This window comes from Myxine glutinosa, chromosome 6 (assembly GCF_964187855.1).
Source record: "Myxine glutinosa chromosome 6, kmMyxGlut1.1, whole genome shotgun sequence".
Taxonomy (NCBI): domain Eukaryota; kingdom Metazoa; phylum Chordata; class Myxini; order Myxiniformes; family Myxinidae; genus Myxine; species Myxine glutinosa.
The window spans coordinates 165,698,851-165,720,529 of NC_136266.1; the positions used below are offsets into that span (position 1 = coordinate 165,698,851).

A 21,679-nucleotide genomic window follows, 5' to 3' on the forward strand; every position below is an offset into this window, starting at 1 on the left:
TTGAATTGATGGAGGTCTTTGTTCCTCTTTGAAGTTCTTTATAAGACTCGCGTTAGTCACGTGACGCTGCACGGAAGTGGCCTGTAAGATGTAAATTAAACCAAAAACGCAGGCGTGCATAATCGCGTACATAATTTGTGAACGAAAGAGATGGCAGCTCTGAGGGATACGTGTGTGACCTGTTGAAGATCATTTGGGGCGGGAATACTTGCTGTCAGGATTGATCAATTGTCGGTATCTCGTTCGGAGCCCCCCACGCCCCCCCCCCCAGGCCCGGCAGGAGGCGACACGAGTGGTTGACAGGCTACAGACCGGTGGAGGTGGGCCGTGGTCTTGTGGTGCTGTGCGGATGCGGTTCCGGTGGGGGGGGGCCGCTCGGATGATTGTCGAGGCGGGAGAGTTTTGCAGGTGCTCCCTCGTGCTCCCTCATTGACGGACGGGGCTCTAGCGGGTTCATGAGATGTATATCAGGATGAGCGAATAGACAAGACAAGATGAGTCAAGCCAAGTGAGTACGAGGAGGTTGATGAATTGTAAATTGTACTGACTGATATAATTGGATTGTGTTTCGGGTCACGGGTCACGTGTCGGACATTGCTGCAATAATAGAAACGTCAATGAGACTGATAATGATGTTCAATACGTGCACCACCAAGGCGGGGTGCACGGGAGCGGCAGGCCGAGAGCTTGCATGTAACAACGTACAGTACACGACTCGTAGATAAATCGTGTCAGGAAAGATGAAAATAACAAAGTCCAAAATTTATGAGAAACCAGTGAAAATCCTCCTGGGCGATTTGATGCAAAAGTTTAAAGAGAATATTGATTTCTGCAATTTGTTGTTGTTGTTGTTTCGTTGGTTGTTCCGGGGTACCCGGGAAAATAATACATTTCAGGTGCCATTGTTACAGTGTGCTGTTCATACAGCGTGCAACGGAGTCTCCCACTGTACCGAGGTATGATTGGGCTCTGGCGTTGTCGCATTCCCATCGATATCGGTGCCTTGTGCTATCAGGAATTCCTGTGTAATTTTGGTCTCGATGGTTAATAATTTTCCACCATAAATTCACTGCCCAATTGAAATGATGACAAATTATTTTTGGCAGTTGCATTTCATTGGCAAGAAAACGGGAGACTTTGGTTCATCATGTTTTTGCATTTTATAACATGGAACCTCCCATTTGTCTGTCTGTCTGTCCGGGATTGAAGTGGGCATTTTGGGTCGTGTTTTGGAACAAGATATTGTGCTTGGTGACGTTGAGAATTGTGAGGTCCAGGTTTGGATTTCAGCTGTCGGTATTGTTTATGAATATTTTATTGGAAAATAATGTCAAAATGACAATGTTTATGAATTTGTGAAATGAGGAGAGGTGAGGACAAGTCTGTAAGAAGGTCCGGTGGTGTGAGTAGTGAATGGAATTTGACCTTAAAGGGTGGTGGTGCTGATTGCGCCGGGCAGTTGTGTTGTGGTGTTGTGGTGTGCAATGTCACTGTGGAGAACGCCAGGTGGCGAGTGTGGGAATGTTAATCGACCAGGATGTTGTGGATCTCTGTTTTATGTTGTGGCCTGGTTGTTGACAACGACGATGCCCCCACCCCCAAAATTAAGCTCGATCAGCTCTTAAGTTAACCCGGTGAAACCTGCAGGAAATAGTTCGGTGTAGTCCCGGGTATCATGATTGGCCACTGCCAGACATTTTCAGTGGTGAGTTGTGCCCGCCAGATGCCCCCGAATGCCCCCCCCCCCCCCCAAATTGAGCGACATCAGCTCGTAAGTTAACCCGGTGATACCTGCAGGAAATAGTTCGGCGTAGTTCCGGGTATCATGAATGGCCACTGCCAGACATTTTCAGTGGTGGGGTGTGCCTGCCAGACACCCCCAAATGCCCCCCTCCTATCCCCCCCAAAATTGAGCTGGACGGAATTCTGAGAAAAAGCCCAATTCATCTCTTGATTCTGTGGCTTTGTAATGTACTCACAATTATCAATATCCGCATGTATTTGACCAAGCCTGAACCGAGACAACAAGGTGCCAGGCGTGTTACTTTAGATGTATTACCTTTTGTGACACTTTTACCTGTACATGTGTGGGGAATAAAGTCAGTTTTGATATAGCAATCAAGTAGTCAAGTTCTCTTTTCAATGCAACCCAACTTATTTTATTAATGATCAGAGTCATCAACACATCCAAGAAGATATTAGAAGCAGTATGAGAGGTAAGTTTTCTTACTTAAATTGCTCCCCATAGATATCATGGTGCCATCTATTATCTCACTGACCCCCGCTCTTGCAGGGAAGACGGCCTTAAAATGCCTGTTGTTGGTGTTGTTGTTGTTGTTGTTGTTGTTGTTGTTGTTGTATCTGTTATCTCATTAATTAAGGTTTAAAACTTTGAGGATTTAAGAGAAGTCTCTCCTTTGTAACTACACTCAAAATCAGTGTGTTTATGATGATGCAAAGCGGTGCATGCACAGCTACATCCCCTCGACATCATGTCGTTGTTCTGCACATCAATCATGTACATCTACATCGACTGTGCCCTGCTGCCACCTTCTCGTCGGACCCTTGACATGAAGATTCGACGAACGCAGTATGTTACAGCATTGTGGACACATGCCGTGACAGCATCTCCTGGGGACGGTTTGTCACCAACCGACTGTGGATGGTCTGTGAATGACAACATCCTGAAGCCAACCTGGTTTGAAGGGCCAGCCAGGCCATTTGTTTGATGCCAGGCCAGGCATCATGGTTTGTTTGAAGGGCCTGGCATCATGCCAGGTTTGAAGGGCCAGCCAGGCCGTTTTAGATGAACATACCAGGCAGTTTGTTTGCGAATGTCAGAAACAACGCAGAGGACATGGAGGTCGTAGGTGACAGCGAGTCAGAGTTGGAAGTAGAAAGTATTGATGGATTATTGAGAGATTCAGAAGGCGTAGCCTGGAATGAAGACTCAGAATCAGAGAAGGAAGACGGGGATTACTGATAGGAGACCACTCCAGAGAATTTGAACATCTGCTTGTGATCATTCATGTGGGCCACACAGTACCGTGTTATGATGAACATTTTTCAGTCACTTTCATCGTTGTGTTTTAGTACCAAAGTTCATCGTTGTGTTTTAGTACCAAAGCTCATCGTTGTGTTTTAGTACCAAAGCTCATCGTTGTGTTTTAGTACCAAAGCTCATCGTTGTGTTTAAGTACCAAAGCTCATCGTTGTGTTTTAGTACCAAAGCTCATCGTTGTGTTTTAGTACCAAACCTCATCGTTGTGTTTTAGTACCAAAGTTCATCGTTGTGTTTAAGTACCAAAGCTCATCGTTGTGTTTTAGTACCAAAGTTCATCGTTGTGTTTTAGTACCAAAGCTCATCGTTGTGTTTTAGTACCAAAGCTCATCGTTGTGTTTTAGTACCAAAGCTCATCGTTGTGTTTTAGTACCAAAGCTCATCGTTGTGTTTTAGTACCAAAGCTCATCGTTGTGTTTTAGTACCAAAGCTCATCGTTGTGTTTTAGTACCAAAGTTCATCGTTGTGTTTTAGTACCAAAGCTCATCGTTGTGTTTAAGTACCAAAGCTCATCGTTGTGTTTAAGTACCAAAGCTCATCGTTGTGTTTTAGTACCAAAGCTCATCGTTGTGTTTTAGTACCAAAGCTCATCGTTGTGTTTTAGTACCAAAGCTCATCGTTGTGTTTTAGTACCAAAGCTCATCGTTGTGTTTAAGTACCAAAGCTCATCGTTGTGTTTAAGTACCAAAGCTCATCGTTGTGTTTTAGTACCAAAGTTCATCCTTGTGTTTTAGTACCAAAGCTCATCGTTGTGTTTTAGTACCAAAGCTCATCGTTGTGTTTTAGTACCAAAGCTCATCGTTGTGTTTTAGTACCAAAGCTCATCGTTGTGTTTTAGTACCAAAGCTCATCGTTGTGTTTTAGTACCAAAGCTCATCGTTGTGTTTTAGTACCAAAGCTCATCGTTGTGTTTAAGTACCAAAGCTCATCGTTGTGTTTTAGTACCAAAGTTCATCGTTGTGTTTTAGTACCAAAGCTCATCGTTGTGTTTTAGTACCAAAGCTCATCGTTGTGTTTTAGTACCAAAGCTCATCGTTGTGTTTAAGTACCAAAGCTCATCGTTGTGTTTTAGTACCAAAGCTCATCGTTGTGTTTTAGTACCAAACCTCATCGTTGTGTTTAAGTACCAAACCTCATCGTTGTGTTTTAGTACCAAAGCTCATCGTTGTGTTTTAGTACCAAACCTCATCGTTGTGTTTTAGTACCAAAGCTCATCGTTGTGTTTTAGTACCAAAGCTCATCGTTGTGTTTTAGTACCAAACCTCATCGTTGTGTTTTAGTACCAAAGCTCATCGTTGTGTTTTAGTACCAAAGCTCATCGTTGTGTTTTAGTACCAAACCTCATCGTTGTGTTTTAGTACCAAAGCTCATCGTTGTGTTTTAGTACCAAAGCTCATCGTTGTGTTTTAGTACCAAAGCTCATCGTTGTGTTTTAGTACCAAACCTCATCGTTGTGTTTAAGTACCAAACCTCATCGTTGTGTTTTAGTACCAAAGCTCATCGTTGTGTTTAAGTACCAAACCTCATCGTTGTGTTTTAGTACCAAAGCTCATCGTTGTGTTTAAGTACCAAACCTCATCGTTGTGTTTTAGTACCAAAGCTCATCGTTGTGTTTAAGTACCAAACCTCATCGTTGTGTTTAAGTACCAAACCTCATCGTTGTGTTTTAGTACCAAAGCTCATCGTTGTGTTTAAGTACCAAACCTCATCGTTGTGTTTTAGTACCAAAGCTCATCGTTGTGTTTTAGTACCAAAGCTCATCGTTGTGTTTTAGTACCAAAGCTCATCGTTGTGTTTAAGTACCAAACCTCATCGTTGTGTTTAAGTACCAAACCTCATCGTTGTGTTTAAGTACCAAAGCTCATCGTTGTGTTTTAGTACCAAACCTCATCGTTGTGTTTTAGTACCAAAGCTCATCGTTGTGTTTAAGTACCAAAGCTCATCGTTGTGTTTAAGTACCAAACCTCATCGTTGTGTTTAAGTACCAAACCTCATCGTTGTGTTTAAGTACCAAAGCTCATCGTTGTGTTTTAGTACCAAAGCTCATCGTTGTGTTTTAGTACCAAAGCTCATCGTTGTGTTTAAGTACCAAAGCTCATCGTTGTGTTTAAGTACCAAAGCTCATCGTTGTGTTTAAGTACCAAACCTCATCGTTGTGTTTAAGTACCAAAGCTCATCGTTGTGTTTTAGTACCAAAGTTCATCGTTGTGTTTTAGTACCAAAGATCATCGTTGTGTTTTAGTACCAAAGCTCATCGTTGTGTTTAAGTACCAAACCTCATCGTTGTGTTTAAGTACCAAACCTCATCGTTGTGTTTTAGTACCAAAGCTCATCGTTGTGTTTTAGTACCAAAGCTCATCGTTGTGTTTAAGTACCAAAGCTCATCGTTGTGTTTAAGTACCAAACCTCATCGTTGTGTTTAAGTACCAAAGCTCATCGTTGTGTTTTAGTACCAAAGTTCATCGTTGTGTTTTAGTACCAAAGATCATCGTTGTGTTTTAGTACCAAAGCTCATCGTTGTGTTTAAGTACCAAACCTCATCGTTGTGTTTAAGTACCAAACCTCATCGTTGTGTTTTAGTACCAAAGCTCATCGTTGTGTTTTAGTACCAAAGATCATCGTTGTTGCCAAAGATTAAATACATCAGGTTCTATCTTTTTTGGGGTTTTTTTCTACAATCAATGAGTAGATGTGTTTTCTATTCATGTTTAAAACATTGATAGCGTCTCCAGTTGACATTTCTATAAACTGTTCCCCTGATTAATCCATACCTGTCAGCAGAACGCAATTTATCCAACCATAATATCGGAAACCCTTTCTTTAATTTTACAAACTTAAAGGGAAATAATAGTTTCGGCAACGATAACATTTAACAGATAACGTCAGCAACTTTACAATACCCACGACAAATGACGTGTTATACCTTGTACCCTGCTTTTCCCACGACTTGAAATAAAATGTGATTTTCAAAAGTTATGTTGCTGTTATTCCATTGTATTTTATTCTCAATTTTATTCTCATCAGGTCAACGCACAAGCTGATCTCGCTCAATTTTGGGGTGGTGGCATTCGGGGGTGTCTCGTGGGCACACCCCACCAATGAAAATGTCTGGCAGTGGTCATTCATGATACCCGGGACTACGCCGAACATTTTCCAGTAGGTTTCATCACGTTAATTCAGAGCTGATCTCGCTCAATTTTTCGGTCCCTTTCTAATGGCCCTTCTGACCACACCCACCAGAATGTGCCCGACAGAAGTCCATTTCCTTACATGCACATGCACATGGACCATTGCTATATACATGAAAATTGGTTAACTTTCCAGCTAGGCTGACCCCCCCCCCCCCCCCCCCCCAGCTAGGCTGACACCCCCCCCCCCGGGCTCCCGGTCTATTGCCGTCATCTGTCTACTTTCGGATTCGCTGCAGGTTCGTAATTCTCATCAAAATCTAAACAGTATTTGTAGAATATCAATAAAAGCCACACCACTGTTCATATCGGTAAATATTATTCCATCGTGTTTGGAATAACTGGAAAATGGGAAAACTTGGAAAAATTTGAAAAACAATATGGCCTATTTTACTCCAGGGGTCCAAGATTACCCACCCAAAATATCTTCGCGATCGGTTCAGCCGTTTTTGCGGTACCTTCGAACGACAGACAGATGGACATTTGGTGAATTATGGCAAGATTATTATTATTATTCCACCATATTTTGCACCTCCGAAAACTTTAAAATTAAGTTTCTCAGCATCCGCTGGTCGGATTGACAGGAAATGTTCATCAAATGAGCGACTCGGCACGTATAATTTCTTTATGCTAATTATGACGTCATAGATCACGTGGTATGGGCGCCATATTGGAAAACACCTTCAACTTTGCCCCTCTATATCTCCGAAACGGCTCAATGGAAAAATTTGAGTAATGTCTCTTTCTAAAGAACTCTGCAATGGGACCCAAAAACATGTGTATTTAGTATATCAAAAATGCTAACGTTAAGAGGTTATAAATCGTCAAACACATCTTTGCTCCCACAAAAAAATTTTTCCCAGCTCCTTAGTTTAAAAATCTCACAATGCAAAAATTTTCGAAGTCATACGTCACGTGGTTCGGCCGCCATATTGTTTTCAGGAAAAACACGAAAACCCATTTTTCTCCGCAACGCCTGAACAGATAGAGCTCAAACTTGGCATGCATAATCGCACAGGGTTGGTGGCAGGAAGGGCAACCGGCCATAAAACATTCCTTCAAAAATGGACCACGGTGCCCGAAAAAGGCCAACCCCTGCTCTGCAGGGAAAAATGGCCTCTAAAGGTGATTCACATGGTTTGGCTGCAATAAATAATTGAAGAAGAATCCTAAAAAGCTTCTAACGCTTGAACCACTGCATTGATCGACTTGAATTTTTAATGCATTGTCTATCTCATCAAGCGGAACAAGTGTGTAAAATTTCAACGTGATTGGTTTGATGGTCTCGAAGCTAGAAGTGTTTATTGTTGAAAGAAGAAGAAATGCAACATATTGTCTTCCCAAGTCATGTGACTCAGGGCTCCTGCCATTTTAAAGACATTTCTTTAAAAACCATTTTCTCTGCAATAATTGGACCGATTGAGAGCAGATTTTCACTATAGGAGTGACTCGGCCTGTAGAATATTTTAATAGTAATTATGACGTCATAGGTCACGTAGTTTGGCCGCCATATTGTTTTGAGTGAAATCCCATTTTCTCCAAAACGCCTGAACAGATCGAGGCCAAACTGTGCAGGCAGAATCGCATACCCAAGACGAACAAAAACGTCAGCATGCATGACGTCATGTGTCACATGGTTTCAGAGTTATGACGTTTTTAAGCATTATCCTTTAAAACCAAGCTCCTCTCTCATTTGTGATCCAATCGAGGGGAAACTTCACAGATGTATTCAGCATATCAGTCTACTAAAATGACCTTTTGGAATTTGCGATAGGTTACGTGGTTTGGCAGATATCGTTAATTAAACGAAAATATTAAAAACATTTATATCTCTTGAACCGCTTCATTGATCGATGTGAAACTTCATACTATAGTATAAGTCATGAAGCCTACCTAACAAGTGTGCAAAATTTTAAGATGATTGGATGTATGGTCTGGAAGCAAAAGGTGTTATTGCGTGAAGAAGAAGAGTCTGAGTGTGGGCAATTAATTATTTATCACATAGACAGACGTGCAGGCATTGTTCAACACGATCGCACGGGGTAATTTGAACCTCAAATAAAATTCTAATTTAAGATTTGTCAATGGCTGAGGTATATTAACAAACGAATAAAACAGATTTGGCCAAATTCCGACTTTTTTTGAAAAGATCGCATTTCACACAGCATAGTTTCAGTGCACAGCAGAGTTGACTGCATTATTTGAGTTAAAATGAAGTGAGCAACGATTTGAAGTGTAAAGTGTAAATTTGAAGCGTAAATTTGAAGTGTAAATGAAGTGTAAAGTAGCAGGCTGGGAAGACAGTTTGAGTGCACCATCGGTCGTTTATTATGCAGCCGGGAAAACCACAAGCGCCCAGCGTCGGCCCAGCTTCCTCTGCCAAGCCGTATGCCCCGCCTCTTTTATATCCGCCTTCCAGTTTATTCCCATGCAATACATAACATCTCCTCCCTCCCATTAACAGTGAAAATACCAATGTGAAAATAACAGTGAAAAGCATACCAATGCATACAAAAATACAGATATACAAAATTGCGAAATTGCAAATGCAAAATTGAATGCGAAATGCATACAAGAATACGAGCTACAAGTCGAGGCAAGTAGGCGCCGTTCGAACTCTGGATGATCGTCGGGGTGCAAAGCTGCCATGCGGCTCCACTGGTGGTGCTGCAACAGCGTTATGGGGTTCAGCCTCAGGGAGCGGTGCAGTACTATCTGCGGCAACAATGTCGCTGTTCACAGGTTCAGGAAGTGGCGAGATATCCTTTGTGAAAATGACAGGATCACAGGACCGATACCGGACATGATCAAGGTGCCTCCGGACGACTCGATTGTCCTCTAGTTTGATAACGTAGGACAACGGTCCCTCATTTTTGTGAACGCGCCCTGGTAACCAAACCATTCCGCGACCAAAGTTTCTCACAAGCACCGGGTCCCCGACCTTTATAGAGCGCTGTACAGCATGTTTGTCATGGTGAAGTCTCTGTTTCCACTGATTTTGATACACAACCGACAGCACATCTGGTCTTAGACAATCCAGTCGTGTACGCAAACGTGGTTTCATCAGCAGCTAAGCCGGTGTCACCCCTGTCGTTGTGTGGGGAGTGATGTGGTGAGTGAAAAGCACACGTGATAGTCTGGTCTGAAGGCTTCCGCCTGGTATCTTACTTAGACTAGACTTGACAAAACTCACAGAGCTTTCAGATAGTCCATTTGAAGCTTGATGGTATGGGCTCACAAACTTGTGAATTATACCATTCAGGCGGGTGAATTCAGTAAATTCAGAACTTGGGAAACAGGTTCCATTGTCAGTGACTATCAAGCGTGGCAAACCATGAGTGGCAAAGCACTGGCGCAGCCTCTCTATGGTAGCGTGTGAGGTTGCTGTATGCGTTACATAGGCGTCAATCCATTTAGTGTGAGCGTCCGTAACAACAAGGATCATACGGCCTTCGATGGGTCCAGCATGGACTAGCCGAATCCTCTGCCATAGTTCAGTGGGCCATTCCCAGGGGTGTAATGGTGCCTTAACAGGGGAGTTTCGACTGCTTTGGCATGGATAACAATGTTTCACACACTGTTCGATGTCAGAGTCGAGGTGAGGCCACCAGACATAGTTCCGTGCCAGCGATTTCATTCTTACAATGCCTGGATGACAATTGTGAAGCTGGTCCAAAATCTTTGTGCGCAAGTTTGGGGGAATGACCACTCGGCATCCCCACAGCAAGCAGCCATTCTCGACACTTAGTTCATTTTGCCTGACCTTGTAAGAATTCAATTCAGGGTCAGCATCGCGTAGAAGGCCCCACCCTTGCCCAGTAGCACGAATGACCTTGGAAAGAAGTGGGTCACGCCTAGTGTAGGTCCGTATCTGGTTGGCATCAATTGGGTTGTCATTCAAAAAGTCCATCAGAGATATCATGCTGCCAGGTACAGGGGGGTTAAGCACTGTGTCCGGAAGTGGTAGGCGACTCATGGCGTCTGCATTTGAAATTGTGGAGCCAGGTCTGTACGTAATATCGTAATCATAAGCTCAGAGTGAAAGTGACCAGCGTATGATCCGAGGCGGTAAGACCTCTGAGGTAGCCTTTGATGGACCAAACAAACTAATCAGTGGCTTGTGGTCCGTGTAAATCGTGAAATGCCGACCGAAAACGTACTGGTGAAATTTCTTAACTCCGAATACAATGTCGAGTCCTTCTTTGTCCAGCTGACTGTAGTTCTTCACAGCAGTAGACAGTGTACGAGATACGAATGCTGTTGGTCTCTCTGTGCGATCTGGCATGATGTGTGACAGAACAGCACCAACCCCGTACTGACTCGCATCACACGACAGGACCATATCTTTGTCTGGGTCGTAGTGAACTAGCACATTTGAAGACCGCAGCATGTCTTTTGACTTCTGGAAGGCTGCTGACTCCAGAATGTCCCATTTCCAGCTGATGCCTTTTTTAAACAGGCAATACAGTGGGCCCAGCATGGTAGCAATGTTTGGGATATACCTGCTGTAGTACTGCAGCATGCCAATGTAAGCCTTGAGTTCAGTCATGTTTGTCGGAGCAGGGATGTCTTTGATTTCTCTGATCTTCTCTTCTGTGGGATGTAAGCCTTCGGCATCAATACGATGGCCCAAATAGGTCACCGACGGAACCATGAACTCGCACTTGTCTCTCCGCAGGCGTAGTCCAGAGTCGGAAATAATACGTAGCACACGTTCGAGGTTGTCCAGATTATGAAGCTCAGAGCGGCCAGTGACTAGGATGTCGTCTTGGTAAACAACAACGTGTGGTTCAGCAGCGAACAGGCTGTTCATACAGCGTTGGTAGATTCCTGGCGCCGATTTGACACCAAAACTCAGGCGGTTGTATCTGTGGAGCCCCCGATGCATGTTGATGGTGAGATATTCTTTGGAATCCTCATCCAGAACGACTTGTAGGTAAGCCGACCTCATGCCGAGCTTGGTAAAGTACTGTCCTCCCCACAGTTTTGCGTATAAGTCACCGATCCTTGGTATGGGATATTTGTCCAAGGTGGAACATTTGTTGGTCGACATTTTGTAATCCCCACAAAGGCGTATCGACCTGTCTGCCTTCACAACAGGAACAACTGGAGCAGCCCAATTTGAGTACTGAACTGACTCAGTGACTCAATGATACCTAACTTTTCCAGTCTGGCTAAATCTGCACGAACATTTTCTTTCAATGCGAGAAGGACTGGGCATGCTTTGCAGAAAATTGGCTTCACATCTTTCTCAACGTTGAGCTTGGCAGTGAAGCCCTTCAATGTCCCGAGTTCATCCTTGAAGATGTCCAGGTATCTCCCGAGGAGGTGCTGCAGTACAGTTGGTGGCTTGGAAGCCTGTAGTTGGTGGATGTGTTCCCAATTGAATTTGACAACATCGAGCCAGTTTCGCCCGAGAAGTGTGGGTCCATCCCCAGGGACGACCAAGAGTTGTAATTGGTGAGTGTTGTTTCCGTAGGTTACTGTGACATCACACGACCCGCGGGCTTGTATTGACTCACCAGTATACGTGGTGAGTTGGATCGGGGACCAATGGAGGCTGGGTTTTTCACGATTCACCCACAGGTTACGGAAAGCTGCTTCGCTCATGAGTGAGACGGCAGCACCCGTGTCCATCTCCATTTCCACATTCCGTCCGTCTATATCTACTATAACCAGTATTGGAGTAGACTGTCTGCCAGACTTTGTGTGGAAAAGGTCATACGACTGAACGCTGTGGCTAGGGCTGTCTCTGTCAGTCACATCTTCTTGGTTAGGCTCTGAGTCAAGGAGGTGGGTTTTGCATTCCTCTCTCCTTTTCACCAGTTTTTTTTCCAGCACCAGCTGCCAAGCAGTTTCCAGGTGTTTTGGCATCGGATTTTCAGGTCGGATGTTGTGGGTTTCGGGTCGGATCAACCCAGTTGACAGATGACAGGTCAGCACTAGGCTGGTAAGTGATGGAGCGTGCAATATCTGCAGCATTTTTGTCTGCACACTCAATTGCGATAGCAATGTCCTTTGCACTGGAAAATGTCAGAGTCCGTTCAGCAAGTAGGCGCCGGCGAATCCGATCTTGCTCCACTCCCACTACGAGCAAGTCCCTTAGCATGTCGTCGAATGTAGCACCAAACTGGCAATGCTGGTCAAGGTGTTTCAGGTGAGCTATGAATGCCGAAATGGACTGCGTTGAGGTTTGGCGACATGTAAAAATTGAATCGACTCACAATGACGGAGGGTGTAGGTTCGCAGTGCTCCTTCATTGCTGCCACAAGCTCGGCGTGTGTCAAATCCATCGTGGTCCTGGGCATGGCAAGATTCTTCAGAATAGTAAACGTCTCGCTGCCACATACCGACATCAGGATTGCTTTCTTCCTGGCATCATCCTCGATGCCATTAGCTTGGTAATAACACTGTAGACGCTCAATGTACGCCTCCCAGCTTCCTTCGCGCGGATTGAACTCGTCAATCCGGCCGTAGGACATGGTGCTCAAGTAGCGTATGCCGTGAAATAACGAGTTGGTAGGCCAACAGCTAACTGCAATAGCTCAGCTTGCTTTGCACGCGCTCACCAGAATCCCATCCTCGTCGCCATGTAAAGTATCAGGCTGGGAAGACAGTTTGAGTGCACCATCGGTCGTTTATTACGCAGCCGGGAAAACCACAAGCGCCCAGCGTAGGCCCAACTTCCTCTGCCAAGCCGTATGCCCCGCCTCTTTTATATCCGCCTTCCGGTTTAATCCCACGCAATACATAACACATAAATATCGTGGTTAGAGATATAACATTGTAAGTGCTATGTTGCCAATATTCTTGTTAATATTTTGACACGAAATAAGTTCACACTTTTGTTGCACATGTGGAATAAAAAGGGCTTCACCTTTAGAGCAGTGTATATTAGAGGAGCATCTGCAGCAATGTTCCTTGTTTATTATTATTATTATTTTTTAAATAAAGACATTTAATGTTATTTTTATGCTACAAAAGTGTGTGTTATGGTTAGACGTTTCAGAAAATGTTACGTTGGATACGTATAAAGGTTTAAATATCTGTTTTTTCTTTAAATTCGATATCAACAATTACCTCAGTGAGTCGCAATTCGCGTTATTATTAATTGATGAACTTACAAACATTTAGGTGAATTTTAAACGTGACCAGCATGTGCAGGGGATGCTTCCCAGAAGAATGAGTGGCCACATTAGCTTGTACGACCTAAAATGAGTGTGCTGGATAGTGCAATGCTGGGATATTTGGACCACTTTTACATGTTGTACACCAAAGGAAAAAAACAAATGTTTTTTGTGGCTCAAAATTTTATTTCAAGTCCCACATGCTTAAAAATACATACACTTGTCATGTAATATACACTTGCCTCAATTTTGACGTCATAAAACGAAAAGTATGTGTATGTGTGTAGTGTGTGTGTGTGTGCATGTGTATGTGTATCTGGGGGGCGGGGGGGGGGCGTGGGGGTGTGTGTGTGTATCAGGGTTTTATCCAAAGGGGTTGTGTCAAAGCATGTCCAATGAAAGTGGGGTTTTCAATGAAATGAAATTTTAGCAATGAAAGGGGTCTTTTTGGTCCTCCTGGTCTTTTCGCACCTCTGGAGGGTGGCTGGTCACCATCATCTCAGGCCATCTCAGGTGAGTTAGCTAGACAAACACCAGGGACAAAACACCACAATAAATTAAGGTTAAAAACAGTAAAAATTACATAAAAACACAACCGAGATGAAAAGATACAGTGCCTTAAGAAAGTATTCACCCCTTGACTTTTTCACTTTTTGTTGCATTACAGCCTGAATTTAAAATTGATGGAAAAGGGGGACAGGTTCCCGACTGTTCGTGATTCATCGGGGAAAATCAAAAATCTCGAATATGCCCACAAAAGTCGGGATTGTCGAAGCAAACCACGAATGGAATTGAAAACTTGTTTCGTGAAAAAACGCAAATGTCGATTGGCATGGTGGGGGATGGTTTATGCGCACATTCAACTGTTTTATGCGTGACAAGTGCAAGATGCTTTCAGAACCGTTGTGTGCAGGTGGAAGAGTTCACCGGAATCTCAAGACAACTGTGTCCCATTTAACTCGCGTCTAAATGTCGGAATTTGCGAGATTGTTGACAAAGCTTATTCGACCTTGCTCAGTCTCTCCGCCTACAAAGCAGTAAACAAAGGATGTTTTTGAACCCATGAATATTATAAAGGTCTCTCTGTTCTCTGAAAATGTATAAAAGTGAATGCAAATTTAAAATTCAGGTATCTGAATTCAGGTGTCGTCTTGTATCTGAATAAATGTCTTGTATATCTTGGTCCGACTCAAGAAGGGGCTCATTCCAACCCGGGGGGAAATGGGGCAAAAGGGTAGAGCCTCGACATGCACAGCTGGTGGGAAATGGTTTAAGAGTGGCTGGACCTGGTTTTACACGTGGCACGTGGAAGTTGCTTTCAGAAGTGATGTGCGCGCAGCTGGTGGGAAATGTTTTTTCATCAGGGAAAATGTCAAAGTTTTTACGAACACGAATGCACATGATTATAGTTTTCATTAAATTCTTACAAATACAATTCCAAAAGTTTAGCTTCCTCTTTTGCTGCGAGTGTCATGTTACTTTATCGAAAACGAACAGTTTGTGCTTCGATCTTGCTTGATTCCCAAAGCCCGTCATGACCCTGGCAATGGTTGCCGTTTTAACTGTACAAGCTTGAAGGATGATACGGTATTCTGTATTATCTTACGAAGATAAATGTTGAGTTTAAATTGCATCCTTTCAAATGTACCGGTATCACAGCCTTGTGTTAGAATTTCATTTTATTTTAGATTCAAAACAAAAGTTCATTTTCACTTGTGTTTTATGAACCAGTCTCGCTGATCGGCGCAAGACTTACACCCCATATATTACACATTAATCTTGTGCGGACTAAAGGAATCAGGAGACTTCAAACGAAACAATAGATGGGTAATTAAATAATCACTCACGGTTCCCGATCAAAAACAAATGACAAAATAATTATGTAACAAATCGGGCAACCCTACTCCCCACGTCATATCGCATCTATAAGCTTCTTCCCCCCTCCCACTCCTCCCCATGCGGAGAATTTGCAATCCTCTCTGTGAACCAGGCTTTTCCTGAAACAGAAAATACTGGCTGAAAAAAATATATTGCTGGTCTCTGGTCAGACCAAAGTTCCAGAATTGATGCGGCGATGCGGTTTTTATTTTCTTGAAAAGCACGGATTGCACATATAGAGGTTTGTGTCCTCATGCCTTGCGGTCCTCCTCATCTGCCATGGTGCCGTCCAGAGAGAAATTAAAGACAGCCAATGGGACTTGTAGGCCTTTTTTTGTAAATAATGAACACAAGCTGAAGTTATTTTAAAATGTATTTATTCTGAAAATCATTATGTTCTTCAAGCATATTATAGACTGCCATTTCGTTCTCGAGATCGCCTCGCCGTACCGTCAAACATTCCAATGATCGCTACAACGCCATGCGCAAGTGGTCTCACAGGCCGATGGTCTCCCACGATATCTTCTCCCAGTCCAGCAGATTATCTCAGACACTTACAACTTAATGACAAACGAGATAGGATCCAGGCCTAACTAACGAGACCACCCGCAGCTCTCTAGGCCTTCTGGTTGCTTCACACGAACCCGACAAAGAACGTCTTCGTTTCAATAAATGACAATATCCAGCCGATTGGATTCATGACGTCACGGCACACAACACTACTCATACCTTTGGAACGGCTGGTTGGATTTGGAGAAACTAAACGGAGCTTTGTAGGGGAGAACCGTGCGCGAACGTCGATATCAATGGCGACCCTCAGACCCGTAATTCCCGAGATAGCGCGCCGGCCCGGCAACAACAGGCACGCGCTGTTGTAGGTACCGTTGGAAATTAAAAACAAAAAAAATTGTTGATGCGCAGGGTCAAAATCGATGCTCGCGCTGACCAGAGACCGGAAATATATTTTTCTCGGCCTAATATTAACTTGGGATTCCTACCCGTAGGTGAAAAGGGATAATCAACTTAGTACAAAGTCAGTCCGTGGGTGGACGGGAAAAATTTTCTGCATCCGCTAAAAACCGCGAACATGCGGGACACAGGGCCGCAAATGTAGAAGCAGGTCGCATTTTATCAACCGCGAATGTCGGGGTCCAACGGTATCTAAGTTACATTCATATTGAGTATCCCGAGTTAATACCCTCGTTTAAGCACTTTTGGCAGCGATTACAGCTTTGAGTCTTCTTGGGTATGTCTCTAACAGCTTTTCACATCTGGATTTAGGGAGTTACTCCCATTCTTCCTTGCAGATTTGCTCAAGGTCTTTCAAGTTGGATGAGAGCATTGATGAACGGCAATCTTCAAGTCTTTCCAGAGATTCTCAATGGGATTCAAGTCTCGGCTTTGGCTGGGCCACTCAAGGACTTTTAGTCCAGTGGAATCCTGACTGACCGTGTTTTGCAGTATATACAACGTTTCATTGCAATTTCTGTAACTCATATGTATACTGATCTCAAAACAAGAGGGTGCCACTTTGGCACCTTTGGGGAATTTTTTTTATTGCCATTTGAAAAAGGGAACGTTTTCGAGCGATTATCGACATTTTGTCGACTCGTCTAAAATATATTTTTATAAATTAGTCGTACCTATGTCCAAATTAGCGAGACTATTTACAGCCTGTTAACATTTATTACATAGAAATTTATGATAAAATCATCCAGGGGCAGAATAATGCACTTTCTATCAAATTTTGTTGTGAATAGCAAATAGTATCGGTTTAACCTAGAATATGCGCCAGTAGATAATAAACAACTTGCATATATATTTACTTTCCATATATATTTCAGATGCTTAATTCATGGTACACCCATGAGGACAATTGATGAAAATACATAGATTACAGACCCATTGAAATAAACATGAATGTATACTCCTGTAACATAAAATGCAATAGTTTATATGTGATAATTTTGAACCATTTGTTGTTTTGACCATATCATATATTTATTCTTCTGTCTCTTTCTTATTCCAGACTGACTTGAAACATGGCATCCAATGAAGCAGAGGGGTGTCTCTTCAACTGTGGAAAATCAAAAGAAAATCTTATCTCTGCCAAGCCCCAGCGCCTGCGTACTATCATAGACAGAAGCAAAATCCGTGGTGATGGGTTGCATGTAGAATTAGAGCATAGACTAGCTGATGATCCTAACACTGCACTCTTATTTCACAAAAGTTGTCTTTCGACATATACCTATGACATATACCATTATTTGAGGAGGGGGAAGAGCGAGGCAGAAGGTTGGGGGAGATGGAGGTGAGAGTTTGAAGGGGGAAGAAGCGGGGAGGACGAAATGTCTCCTGGAAAGCAAATCCAACGGAAGGAAATCTCATTTCCTTTCACAAAGCCCGAAACAAGTGTGTGTCCACCCTCACGAGAGCCAGGAAACAATATCTCTCCATTCTCAAGACCGAACTCTCTTATCTGTCTCCCTCTTCCAAATCCTGGTGGCGTCTGGTCAAATCCGTTTCTGGTGTTTGTTCCCCCTCCATCCCCTCCCTTACCTCAAACGGCTACACAGCTGACTCCGCACGTGAAAAAGCTGAATGCCTCAACTCTGTGTTTGCCTCTAAATCTTGTGTCCCAAACCCATCCCTCTCTGTACCCACCATACCCAGTCGTACCCTGCTGCTCCTGGACTCCGTGTCCTTTCCTCCTGACAAGGTGGAAAAGTTTCTGTCAACCCTCGACTCTGATTCTGCAACTGGACCCGACGGCATCAGCCCACGGGTCCTAAAATCCTGCTCTGCTGCTCTATCTCACCCTCTCTCTGTTCTCTTCACCCTCTCTTTTGCTCAAGGTCAACTGCCATCTGCTTGGAAATCAGCCAACATCACCGCTTTGCACAAAAAAGGTGCAAAAACAGATCCTAGCAACTACAGACCAATCAGCCTTCTCCCAATTATCAGCAAAGTCATGGAATCCATCATTGCTTCGGATATGAAATCTTTCCTCTTCTCCAATGGCTTGATCTCTGATCATCAATTTGGTTTCAGACCAGGTCACTCTACTCTGGACATGCTGCTTCTGCTGTCTCAACAATGGATGGAGGTCCTCAATGCCAAACAGGAAATCAGAGCTGTCTCCCTCGACATATCACGTGCCTTCGACACGGTCTGGCACCCCGCTCTGCTCACCAAACTCTCCTCCTTTGGTATCCATGGAAATCTCCACGCATGGCTGGCGGACTTCCTCTCTAGTCGTCGTCAACGTGTGGCCCTGAATGGGTTTCTCTCATCTCCTCTTCCTGTTCAGGCTGGAGTTCCCCAAGGCAGTGTTCTGGGCCCCGTGCTTTTTCTGGTCTTCATCAATGATCTCTCTGACTCTCTCGAAAATCCTCTCTATCTCTTTGCTGATGACTCCACTCTCTGCCGCTCCATTCCTCTTCCCTCAGATCGGCAGTCTGCTGCCTCCTCACTCTCTGAAGACCTGGACAAAATCACAGACTGGTCAAACAAGTGGAACATGTCTTTCAATCCTGACAAATCTCACACTCTTACTATGTCTCTCCGAAAAGATCGACTGGACAACCCTCCCATCTACTTTCTCAACAATCCTCTCCAAGAAGTTCTGTCGCTCAAGATTTTGGGTCTCACTATCTGCCATGATCTTTCTTGGGAAAACCACATTTCCAAGCTGGCCTCCAAAGCCAGTCGCCGACTGGGCATCCTCCGTCGTGCGAAGTCCTTCCTCGGCACACCTGAGCTCCTCACCACATACAAGGCTTTCATCCGCAGCTCAATGGAATACTGTTCTCCCCTATGGGCCGGTGCTCCTGCCTCACACCTAGCTCGGCTTCACGCTGTTGAAACCAAAGCTTTCAGAATTATTGGAATCTCCCGCGATGAAGCTATCTCTGAGGGCCTTTCACTCACTCACCGCAGGCAGGTAGGTGGTCTTTCTGTCTTCTACCGACTCCTCTCCGGCCTTGCACCCCCAGCTCTCTCTGTGCTCTGTCCCCCAAATATTCCTACAGGTCGCACAAGATCTGCCAGCAACCCTCTGATGGTTAAACTGCCGAAATCTCGGCTCTCTGCTCACCTTCACTCTTTCATTCCTCTTTTCTCCCGCCTCTGGAACAAACTCCCTCACTCCCTTCAATCCCACTCCTCCCTCCAGGTCTTTAAAACAGCTGTTCACCACCATCTCTTATCTTCCCCCATCCAAAACCTTGATCTTTTCTACCCCCGCTAATTCACCCCAGATCCACCTTGTTTGAAATTCCAACTTCTTTCCTGGAAGTCCTGGCAGTGTCCATATGTTTTATACCTCTCCCACCGCCCCCTTCCCACGCCCCCCCCCCAAAGCCCTCGCCCTCTCTCAGATCTCTCGATGTCTCCATGTCTCTCGGTCCCTGCTCTCAAATGTTGTGTTTGTGTCCTTCCCCCTCTCTCCCCATCTTGTCTACCGCTCCCTATGTTATATGTTTTATGTGTCGGTTTGTCTTTCTGTGTGATTAATGTTCGCTCTTTCACGAGCCTCGACCTTGTATACAAAAAAAAAAAAAAAAAAAAAAAAAAAAAAATACGTCAAAGACCCACATCAAAAGATTTGTGGAGGCAAATAGCAACGAAAGCAGTGGAACACCCCCCTCCAAAAAGAACACGTCGATCAGAAATTGCCCAGTTTGATTTCTTGACAGACTGCTTATTTTGTGGTGAGGTGTGTGAACCAGCCCCTGACCCACGTCATCCTCATAGATGGAAAAGAGTAGTCCATTGCAGAACTGCTGAAAGGGGGCCTGGCATGAAGAGCTTCAAAGATTCCATTCTGGAAGTATGTTCCATTCGAGAGGATGAAATTGCCCAGCAGGTCAGGATACGGGTGCAAGGAGCTGTCAGCGACCTTCATGCAGCAGATGCACAGTACCACAAGGAGTGCATGACAAAGTTCATGGGATCAAGATCAAACCGGTGCTCATCATGATGATTTTCGTCCGGGAAGAACGTGAAGGCGACTGGCCTTTGCACATGTGGGCAGTTCAACAGATGATCCCCTACTTCTTTGCTTCTGGACATACAAACTATGCCAGGTATGGGCTCTACTACCTGCGGTCTATGGAGCGACTTCCTGATGACATCTTGGAGGACTTCTTTCGGCGTCACAATCGGCGTCGGTGCTGTGGGTATTGACATTTATGACATGATATTTATGTGTGGAAAAATGCACATTGTGTTCGAAAGAAGGGTATATTGGTTCAAAGATTAATGAAAATAACACAATATGATATAGTATAGGTCAAATAAACGTGTTGTGTGCACAGTACTTGTGTGTGTTCAATATTGGAGGATTTAATACTGTCCGAAAAGTAGGCATCTTGTGATCAACGATTCATTTTTTTTTAATGTGTATAAAAATTTTTCCCCAAGGGTGCGACTTTGGCACCCTCTTGATTTATTATCAGTAGATATCAAACACCTAGAAACAACTATAAAACATTGTATACACCAAAAAACACACCTCAGCCCAATATCATACTTTTTCCACTGGACTATTTCACGTTCTTGTTCTATGCCTCCTCACAATTCAATCTCAGAGTTCTACGGAGTGTTCCTCGAACTTCATGGTGGAGTTCCTGGTCTGACATGCACTGCCAACTCTGGGACCCTGTATAGAAGGTGTGTTTCTTTCCAAGTCATGTCTAAACAATTAAATTGGCCACAGCTGGACTCCAATTAAGTTATAGATACATCTCAAGGAAGATCAATGGCAATTGGATGCACATGAGCTCAATTTTGAGTGTCAAAGCAAAGGGGTTGAATACTTATTTACTCAAGGCATTTCAGCTTTTCATTTTTAATTAATATGTAAAAATTTCGAAAAAGAAATTCCAGTTTGACATTATGGGGTATTATATGTAGATCAATAATATATTATATGTAGGCGCTGTAGAGGGCACAATGGATCTGCTTTGAAAACTTAGCTTTGATAAACTGGAAAGAGGATCAAAGTCTAGCGCACTCAGACCCAGAACTGGAAGTTTATGTTTATTTTGTCCATTACTTTCCCTGCTGCCCTATTGTCAGTTCATGCTCTCTATCATTTGCACTTACATGCTCTTCCATTATACATCATTTCCTCTTCCATCTTGCAGAGAAACAATACGAACAGAAGATATTAAAAGAGTGCAAAAGGGTGGTTGCTTACCTGACAAATTTGTAAAACGAGAGATTTTTTGTTTCAACCACGGGTGCTTTGAAATATTCTGCAAAACAATGTGTTGGAATCAAATATAAACACGAACAGGAAACACCTTCACAAGTGAACAACAGTATTGTGCTCCACAGTCACAGGAGGTCAGCAACCCCAGCATGTGTGAACATACTTGTTCATGCAAATCAAATAGTCTAAAACGGTATCAAACCCTCAC

The 21,679-nt window shown here is 43.8% G+C and overlaps 1 long non-coding RNA gene across 1 annotated transcript; it reads left to right on the plus strand.

The window, feature by feature from the left end:
- Window positions 1–387: 387 nt before the first annotated feature.
- On the plus strand, window positions 388–17,405 carry LOC137429298 (uncharacterized). Its single transcript, XR_013623739.1, has 3 exons — window positions 388–508; window positions 6,086–6,217; window positions 17,284–17,405. It is a non-coding gene; the product is annotated as an uncharacterized LOC137429298 (long non-coding RNA).
- Window positions 17,406–21,679: the final 4,274 nt, after the last annotated feature.